The following is a 9,155-nucleotide window of genomic DNA, read 5'->3' as shown; positions in this document are numbered from 1 at the left end:
AGGAGGGGGTTCTTCTTCCTCAGTGGAGTGGTCCCTTGTGTACTGTAGGAAAGTACCATCTTGCCTGCATGTTACCACATTTTTACTTGTATGTCAGTTTGTTTTTGCCTGTCTCACTGGGATCCTGCTAGCCAGGACCCCAGTGCTCATAGTTTGTGGCCTGCATGTGTGTACCTGTGTAGTGACTAACTGTGTCACTGAGGCTCTGCTAATCAGAACCTCAGTGCTTATGCTCTCTCTGCCTTTAAAATTGGCACTATAGGCTAGTGACCATTTTTACCAATTCTAATTGGCACACTGGAACACCCTTATAATTCCCTAGTATATGGTACCTAGGTACCCAGGGTATTGGGGTTCCAAGAGATCCCTATGGGCTGCAGCACTTATTTTGCCTCCCATAGGGAGCTCAGAAAAATCTTACACAGGACTGGCACTGCAGCCTAAGTGAAATAACGCCCATGTTATTCCACAGCCATTTTCACTGCACTTCAGTAACTTATAAGTCACCTATATGTCTAACCTTCACTTGCTGAAGGTTAGGTGCAAAGTTACTAAGTCTGAGAGCACCCCTGCACTAGCAAATGTGCCCCCACATAGTTCAGGGCTATTTCCCCGGACTTTGTGAGTGTGGGGACACCATTACACGCATGCACTACATATAGGTCAATACCTATATGTAGCTTCACAATGGTAACTCCGAATATGGCCATGTAACATGTCTAAGATCGTGGAATTATCCCCCATGCATAATCTGGTATTGGGGTGCCAGTTCCTTGTATCCCCGGGGCTCCACTATGGACCCCGGGTACTGCCAAACCAGCTCTCTGGGGTTTTCTCTGCAGCTACCGCTGCTGCCACCCCACAGACAGGGTTCTGCCCTCCTGGGGTCTCTGTCTTCAACTTCTGCGAAGGATCGACTGCTGTCTGCTCCATGACGCCTGCAAAACTGCAACAAAGTAGCAAGAAGTCTACCAGCGACATTGTAGCGCCTAATCCTGCCGGCTTTCTTGACTGTTTCCTGGTGGTGCATACTTTGGGGGCTGCCTGCCTTCATCCTGCACTTGAAGCCACAAAGGAATCTCCTGTGGGTCGACGGAATCTTCCCCCTGCTCCAGCAGGCACCAAACTTCAGCGTCACCGGTACTCTGGGACCCCTCTCATCCTGACGAGCGTGGCCCCTTGAACACAGGTGGTGGACCCAAGTAACCCGGACTGTCCAGTGGTCCAACTGTCCAGATTTGGAGGCGGTAAGTCCTTGCCTCCCCTCTCCAGACAGTAATCCTGTGCACCGCGTGAACTGCAGCTACAAGGGCTTCTGTGCACATTTCCACAAAATCCTGCATGCCCAGCCAAGCCTAGGTCCCCAGCACTCTGTCCTGCGATGCTCAGCTCCCATGAGTTGATCTCCGGTGTCGTGGGACCCTCTTTTGCAGTGTTGAGACGACTGCTGTGTTCAGACTTCTTGAACCCGTGTTCAAGGACTTCTGCACATTTTACCTTCTTGTGCATGGGCTCTCTCCGTTGCTGAGGGCCCCTTCTGTCTCCTCTCCCAAGTGGCGACATCCTGGTTCTTCCTGAGCCCGGGCAGCACCCTTTTTCTTCAACTGCAACTCTTGCAACTAGCAAGGCTTGTTTGCAGTATTTTGCCAAGGAAACAACTCTGCATCCTCCAGCACACCGTGAGACATCTTCTGCATGAAGGAGAGGTTGCTAGCGCCTTTCGTTGTTGCAGAATCTTCAGCTTCTTTTATCCAGAGGCAGCCATTTTACACCTTCATCCGGGGTTTAGTGGGCTCCTGCCCCCCCCCTCGGACACTTTCACGACTCTTGGACTTGGTCGCCTTCCTTTGCAGGTCCTCAGGTCCAGGAATCTGTCTTCAGTGCTTTGCAGTCTGTTGTGGTCTTTGCAAAATCCTGTCACGACTTTAGTGTGTTTCTGGTAAAATAGTAGTACTTTACTCCTATTTTCCAGGGTCTTGGGGTGGGGTACCTGGGACACCCTTAGTGTTTTCTTACACTCCCAGCGACCCTCTACACACTACACTAGCCTAGGGGTCCATTCGTGGTTTGCATTCCACTTTCTTAGTATATGGTTTGTGTTGCCCCTAGGCCTATTTCATCCTATTGTGTTCTCCAGTGTTTGCACTACTTTCTGACTGTTTTACTTACCTGATTTTGGTTTGTGTGTATATTTTGTGTATTTTACTCACCTCCTAAGGGAGTACATTCTCTGATGTATTTTTGGCACATTGTCACTACAATAAAGTACCTTTATTTTTGGTAACTCTGAGTATTGTCTTTCTTATGATTTAGTACCTATATGATATCAGTGGTATAGTAGGAGCTTTGCATGTCTCCTAGTTCAGCCTAAGCTGCTCTGTTATAGCTATCTCTATCAGCCTAAGCTGCTAGAACACTACTAATCTACTAATAAGGGATAACTGGACCTGGAACAAGGTGTAAGTACCATAAGGTACCCACTATAAGCCAGGCCAGCCTCCTACATGTACTCTGCCAAGTGCTCCTGGAGCTTGACCTTGGTAGGGTTGGAACTAGTTCTAATCTTTTTCAGCTTACAGAGGGACCTTAGCTCTGCCATCTCTAGATGGAGGTAAGGAGTGGGGTTGAATTCCATCACTATTTCCTCTCAGTTGCTCATTATGGTACTAAAGTTGGGATTACTTTTTAGAAACTAAAAACTACTTCTAGTAACTAAATCCTAACGTTTACAAAACTTTTAAACTTAAAAAGAGATGCTAAAAGGGACTTAACAAAGGCCCCAGCAGGATTTTTACATTTTTTAGAAAAAATAGTAAAATTCAAAAATCAGTTTTCTAAAGGCAATTTTGGAATTTACTTGTGTGATCAGGTATTGGCTGAGTAGTCCAGCAAATACAAAGTCGTAGACCCCACTGCTGATCCACCAATGTAGGAAGCTTGCTCTGTATATACTATATCAAAGTGAGATATAGGCCCTCATTACAACCTTGGCGGTAAATGCCGCCTACCGCCTTGCTGACGGCCGCCAACATACCGTGACCGCGGTGGTATACCGCTACTGGTATTATGACCCACACAGAGAAATCCGCCACTGTACAGACACCCCCACAAGTCTGCCAGACCAGAGGTCAGTGATAAATTGGCGGCACCAAAACCCACACCATTATGCCAACAGGAATACGCCCACAGTATCAGGACCCACGAATCACTGCAGCGGTCTTTCAACCGCGGTAAACCATTGGCGGTACACACCGCCGCGCTCAAAATACACACACACTTACAAAACTACACCACATTGGACAATTCACAATACACACACCAGACACACATACACATACCACACCCACACACCCACACCACTATAAAACACACACACACATTACCCACAACCCCTTCTACGAAAAAAAGATTGCCAACAGAGAGACACAAGCTAGGAGCACCCACTCAATCTGAGCCACAGAACACTATCACCCATACACCATCCACGCACCTCACACCACACACCCCAACACATCACCCCACACATCACCCCACACATCCTCACACCTACCACTCACACCACTTCCATGGCACCCCAAAGACACCCCAGGTTTTCAGAGGAGGAGCTAAGGGTCATGGTGGAGGAAATCATCCGGGTAGAGCCACAGCTATTCGGATCACAGGTGCAGCAGAAGTCCATTGCTAGGAAGATGGAGCTATGGCGGAGAATCGTCGACAGGGTCAACGCTATGGGACAGCACCCCAGAACAAGGGATGACATGAGGAAGAGGTGGAACGACCTACGGGGGAAGGTGCGTTCCGTGTTTGCAAGACACCAGGTAGCTGTACAGAGGACTGGCGGTGGATCCCCACCTCCTCCCCCACAACTAACAACATGGGAGGAGCAAGTCTTGGCGATCATGCATCCTGAGGGCCTCGCAGGAGTAGCAGGAGGACTGGACTCTGGTAAGTCAAATCTCACCTTCTTTATCCCCCACCCTACCTGCATGCCATCACAAACTTCCACCCCTACCCACACCCCCATCACCCCACCACCGCACACATACCCCACAATCACAATCCACCCATCCCAATACCAAACCCTGCATGCCACAACAATTCATGGACCCCTATCACAGACCTGCATGGACACCCATCACCACAGCATGCCCATTAGAGAGAATCACCTAGCCCACAAAATCACCATACACACAAGGCAAAGCTGACGGTAAACATCCTTTATGCCGAATTTTTTATAACGAAGTCCTGGTTAACGAAAGCGGAACAACGCTTTCTTTAACCACGACTTCGTTATTTTGTGCCTTAACCACGCATGTCCTGAACAACGAACATGCATGGTTAAGGTACAAACAAGGGAGTCGGCTGAGGAGGATGACGCAGATGACAAGGTGACGACTCAGGTAAGTGGGGGGTTTTAGGTTTTGGGGAGGGGGTGGGGGATCAGGGGGTTTTAGGTTTTGGGGTGGGGTTGGGGGGGTGGGGCGTTTTTGGTTTTGGGGAGGGGGTGGGGGGTCGGGGGTTTTAGGTTTTGGGGTGGGGTTGGGGTTGGGGGGGTGGGGCGTTTTTGGTTTTGGGGAGGGGGTGGGGGGTCGGGGGTTTTAGGTTTTAGGGTGGGGTAGGGGGGGTGGGGCGTTTTTGGTTTTGGGGAGTGGGTGGGGGGTCAGGGGGTTTTAGGTTTTAGGGTGGGGTTGGGGGGGTGGGGAGTTTTTGGTTTTGGGGAGTGGGTGGGGGGGTCAGGGGGTTTTAGGTTTTGGGGTGGGGTTGGGGGGGTGGGGCGTTTTTGGTTTTGGGGAGTGGGTGGGGGGTCAGGGGGTTTTAGGTTTTAGGGTGGGGTTGGGGGGGTGGGGCGTTTTTGGTTTTGGGGAGTGGGTGGGGGGTCAGGGGGTTTTAGGTTTTGGGGTGGGGTTGGGGGGGTGGGGTGAGGGATGTAGGGTGAATGGTGCCTATTGCTAATGATTTTATCAGGAATGCCTTTACAACGAAATATCGTTGTTAAGGCATTTGTGGTAAAATCATTAGTAGTAAAGACGAGGTCAGTGTTCCGACCTTGTTGTTAAGGTTAGTAGTAGTTTAAGATTCGGTGTTCCGTCATATAACCAAAGCTGACAGGGCAATCACAACCAGACAGGGAAACACACCCATGCACCAGATGGCACATGCAGATACAATAACACTGCATTTGCTACTCCACAGGACCCCTACTCAACGTCACCGGAGAGGAGTTGCCAGCAACTTCCAGTCCCTCCCACCCCCCCCAGAAGAGGCCCACAGTGATGACAGCAGCTCTGCACACCTGGATCACGATGACCAACCTGGCCCATCAGGGGCCTCTGGACAGTCGGTTACCCTGCCACAGTCCCAAACCACCACAGAGCCTCCCCCTCAGGAAACACCACCACAGCACCTACCCAGCGGGCCCATGCCACTGTCCCCAGGACACGTCAATCAGCAGTGTGTCCACCACTACAGGGACCCCAGGCAACCCCACAAACCAAGGACGATCAGGGACCTGGGGTCAGTGGCAGTGGGCACACGGTTCAGGGGACAGAGGCACAGGACAACAGGGAAGCTGGGAGGACTGCTGTGCGACAGGGGGAGGACAGGCCCAGGGAACCCACTCTCCAGGAGGCACTCACCAACATCCTGGGAGCATACCACCATTCTCAGGAGACCATGGGCCAGATACTTGTCAAGTTGCAGGAGACCCAGCGGCTGCAGGAGGGACAGTACCTGGGGATCAGGGAGGACTTCAAACACATCTACACCATCCTGGTCACCAATGCAGGGGTGCTGGCTGACATGGCCATCACCATGAGGGAGGCAGTGGCACATCAACGAGCCCCTGACACTAGTCACACCGATGAACAGCCCTCCACCTCCGCCAGCGCTAGTAGACAGGAGGCCCTGCCACGGGACCAACAGGCCACCAGCACCCCACTCCCTGCAGAAGGAGAACCACCCTGCAAACGGTCCCTGCGATCCAGGCAGAAGCCAGAGAACATTTCCAAGCCCCCGCCAGGAAATAAGACTCTCCTGATTATCACCCTTCTGTCCCACTCTGTCACCCTGTCCACCTTGAACTGCCCTTACTCCCCTTCTTATGCCCCATTGGACAATGCACCTGTGATACCAAGAGACTGGACTCTAACAGGACATTCCTCCACCATCACCCCAGCCCATTGCACATCCCCCCTCTACTTATGAGCACTTGAATAAACACCCTTGAAACGAATACAAATCTGGAGTCTGTCAAATGATTGAAATATGTATTAGTATAACAATCAGAAAACATTGCAAGTCATATGTACGGTTATATATACATTGGTATGACCTTTAGTGGGCAGCAGTAAACATACCAGGATCCTGAGTGGGCCACAGAGTTCTGAAAATAGAGATGCCAAAGGGTACAGTAAGTGGCCATAGACATAGGGAAATCAGGCTGCCATGTACAATGTCCCACAGATAAGTGAAAAGGTAAGTGAAGTTACGGTGTCTTACCTGTGTGTCACTGGAAGTACTGCTGTATGATATTACTTCTGCTGTCCACATCTTCTTCCTCTGCCTCCTCTTTGTCACTGTCCACAGGCTCCACCGCTGTCACAAGACCATCTCTAGGCTCATCCTCCTGCATAAAAGGCACCTGGCATCTCAAGGCCAGGTTGTGCAACATGCAACATGCAACGATGATCTGGCACACCTTCTTGGGTGAGTAGTACAGGGATCCACCTGTCAGATGGAGGCACCGGAACCTGGCCTTCAGGAGGCCGAAGGTCGGCTCAATAATCCTCCTTGTACGCCCATGTGCCTCATTGTAACGTTCCTCTGCCCTTGTCCTGGCATTCCTCATTGGGGTCAGTAGCCATGAGAGGTTGGGGTAACCAATGTCACCTGAAAACATTGAGGGACAATGTTAGACAGACACTAACCCTTAGGGACAACCCCATACCCAGACACCAACATATAGTGGGTGGGGACCTTGGGCTCACCTATTAGCCACACCTGGTGCCTCTGGAGTTGGCCCATCACATATGGGATGCTGCTATTCCTCAAGATGAAGACGTCATGCACAGAGCCAGGATACTTGCCATTCACATGGGAGATGTACTGGTCCACCAAACACACCCTCTGCACATTCAAAGAGTGATAGCTTTTCCTATTCCTGAACACTTGTTCATTTCTCCCGGGGGGGGACAAATGCTACATGTGTACCATCAATGGCACCAATGATGTTGGGGATATGTCCCAGGGCATAAAAGTCAGCTTTCACTGTGGCCAAATCCTCCACCTGAGGGAATACAATGTAGCTGTGCATGTGTTTAAGCAGGGCTGACAACACTCTGGTCAACATGTTTGAGAACATTGGCTGAGACATCCCTGATGCCATGGCCACTGTTGTTTGGAAGGAACCACTTGCCAGGAAATGGAGCACTGACAGGACCTGCACTAGAGAGGGGATACCTGTGGGCTGGCGGATAGCTGACATCAGGTCTGGCTCCAATTGTGCACACAGTACTTGGATTGTGGCCCTATCAAGTCTGTAGGTTAGGATAATGTGCCTGTCCTCCATTTTCGCAAGGTCCACCATGGGTCTGTACACTGGAGGATGTCTCCATCTCATATTCATCCTCAGTGGTCGAAGCCTATGGATGAAAACGGTGAGCAGAGGGTCATAATCACACAGCTATTGCAATAATGATGCATTTCTTCCTTTACAGAACCAGTATGTGAATCCAAGAGTCAGTTGCTGTGCCCATGTTTGCTGTGATGCAGTTAGGTGCCATGGCCTGTGCCCCCCTGAAATGGCGGCTGCCTCACCTGTGAGGAGGGACAAGTGGAAATGAGGTAATTCCGCTGGCGTTGTGCGCGTTTGCGGTCTATGACCGCCGCACAACTTTGCATTGGTTATCATTGGGCCCTATGGGTTCACGGAGCCAATGGCGATGTACGACAGCGGTGACGGCACGCACCGCTGAGGACGTGACTGCCATTTTCTATCTATTCACTCATTTGCTACCTGACCTTCAACAGGAGAGGACCTACACTGCAAGTGCTGCTGTGACCTGCGTCTGGAAGCGCAATGGCTCATGTGTCTGGGGAAAGGGCCCCTGCCTTCACTGCGGAGGAGTTGGAGAAACTGGTGGATGGGGTCCTACCCCAGTACACGTTACTCTATGGTCCTCCAGACAAACAGGTGAGTACAATGTGAGCATGATGCGTGGGCCATGAATGGATGGAGTGCTGTGTGTGTAAGCCACATGTAGGGGGGGGGGGGCTGAGGCGTCCTGGGCAGAGTGCTGGGTGTATGGTGGTCAATGTATGTGCGTCAGGGGATGGGAGGGATATGGTGGGCCATGAGTGTGACAGTCCAGAAGGTTAACTAATTCCCTTTTCTGCTGTCATTTTTCATGCAGGTCAGCGCCCATCAGAAAAAGGGTATTTGGCATGCCATCGCCAAGGAGGTGCGGACCCTGGGGGTCTTTGACAGGCGGAGCACCCACTGCCGCAAACGGTGGGAGGACCTGCGCCGCTGGGCAAGGAAGACGGCGGAGGCCAAGCTGGGGCTGGCCTCCCAATGAGGAAGGGGTGCCCGTCGAACCCTGACCCCCCCTGATGTTCCGCATCCTGGCGGTGGCCTATCCGGAGTTGGATGGGCGCTTGAAGGCATCACAGCAGCCACAAGGGGGTGAGTAGAGATTCCGAATCCTGACTTTGCACATTTTAAGGGTTACCTGGGTGGGGGATGAGGGATGTGTGTGCCCCTAGGCCTAGGCAGGCTCTGAAGCACTCTTACCCCAATAGTGTTAGTGAGCATCTACTACTGGGCAGGGTCCTGTGGGTTTCAGGTGTGCAGCTAATGGCGTTAGGCAATACACCCCATGGGCTGGTGACTATCTTTGTAACTGGTAGTGCATGGCCTAGTGCATAGGGCTGCTCCCTGTGTGTTGTGTACGCCAACGGTAGTGTTGTTGCTGGCATTGACCAAGTGTATCCTCTGTCTCTACCCCCCCTTTTTGTTTTGTCACCCTGTCCTTGTGTGTATTAGCATCATCTGGGGGAGGAGCAGAGGCACCGGCAACGGAGGGAGCTGCATCCCACATGGGCTCGGAGACCGAATCCACTGACGGTGAGGGCCCCAGTGGGACGGAGGGCGAGGG

This window comes from Pleurodeles waltl, chromosome 3_1, assembly GCF_031143425.1.
Source record: "Pleurodeles waltl isolate 20211129_DDA chromosome 3_1, aPleWal1.hap1.20221129, whole genome shotgun sequence".
In the NCBI taxonomy this organism is placed as follows: Eukaryota; Metazoa; Chordata; class Amphibia; order Caudata; family Salamandridae; genus Pleurodeles; species Pleurodeles waltl.
Note: the sequence above shows the minus strand (reverse complement) of the source record.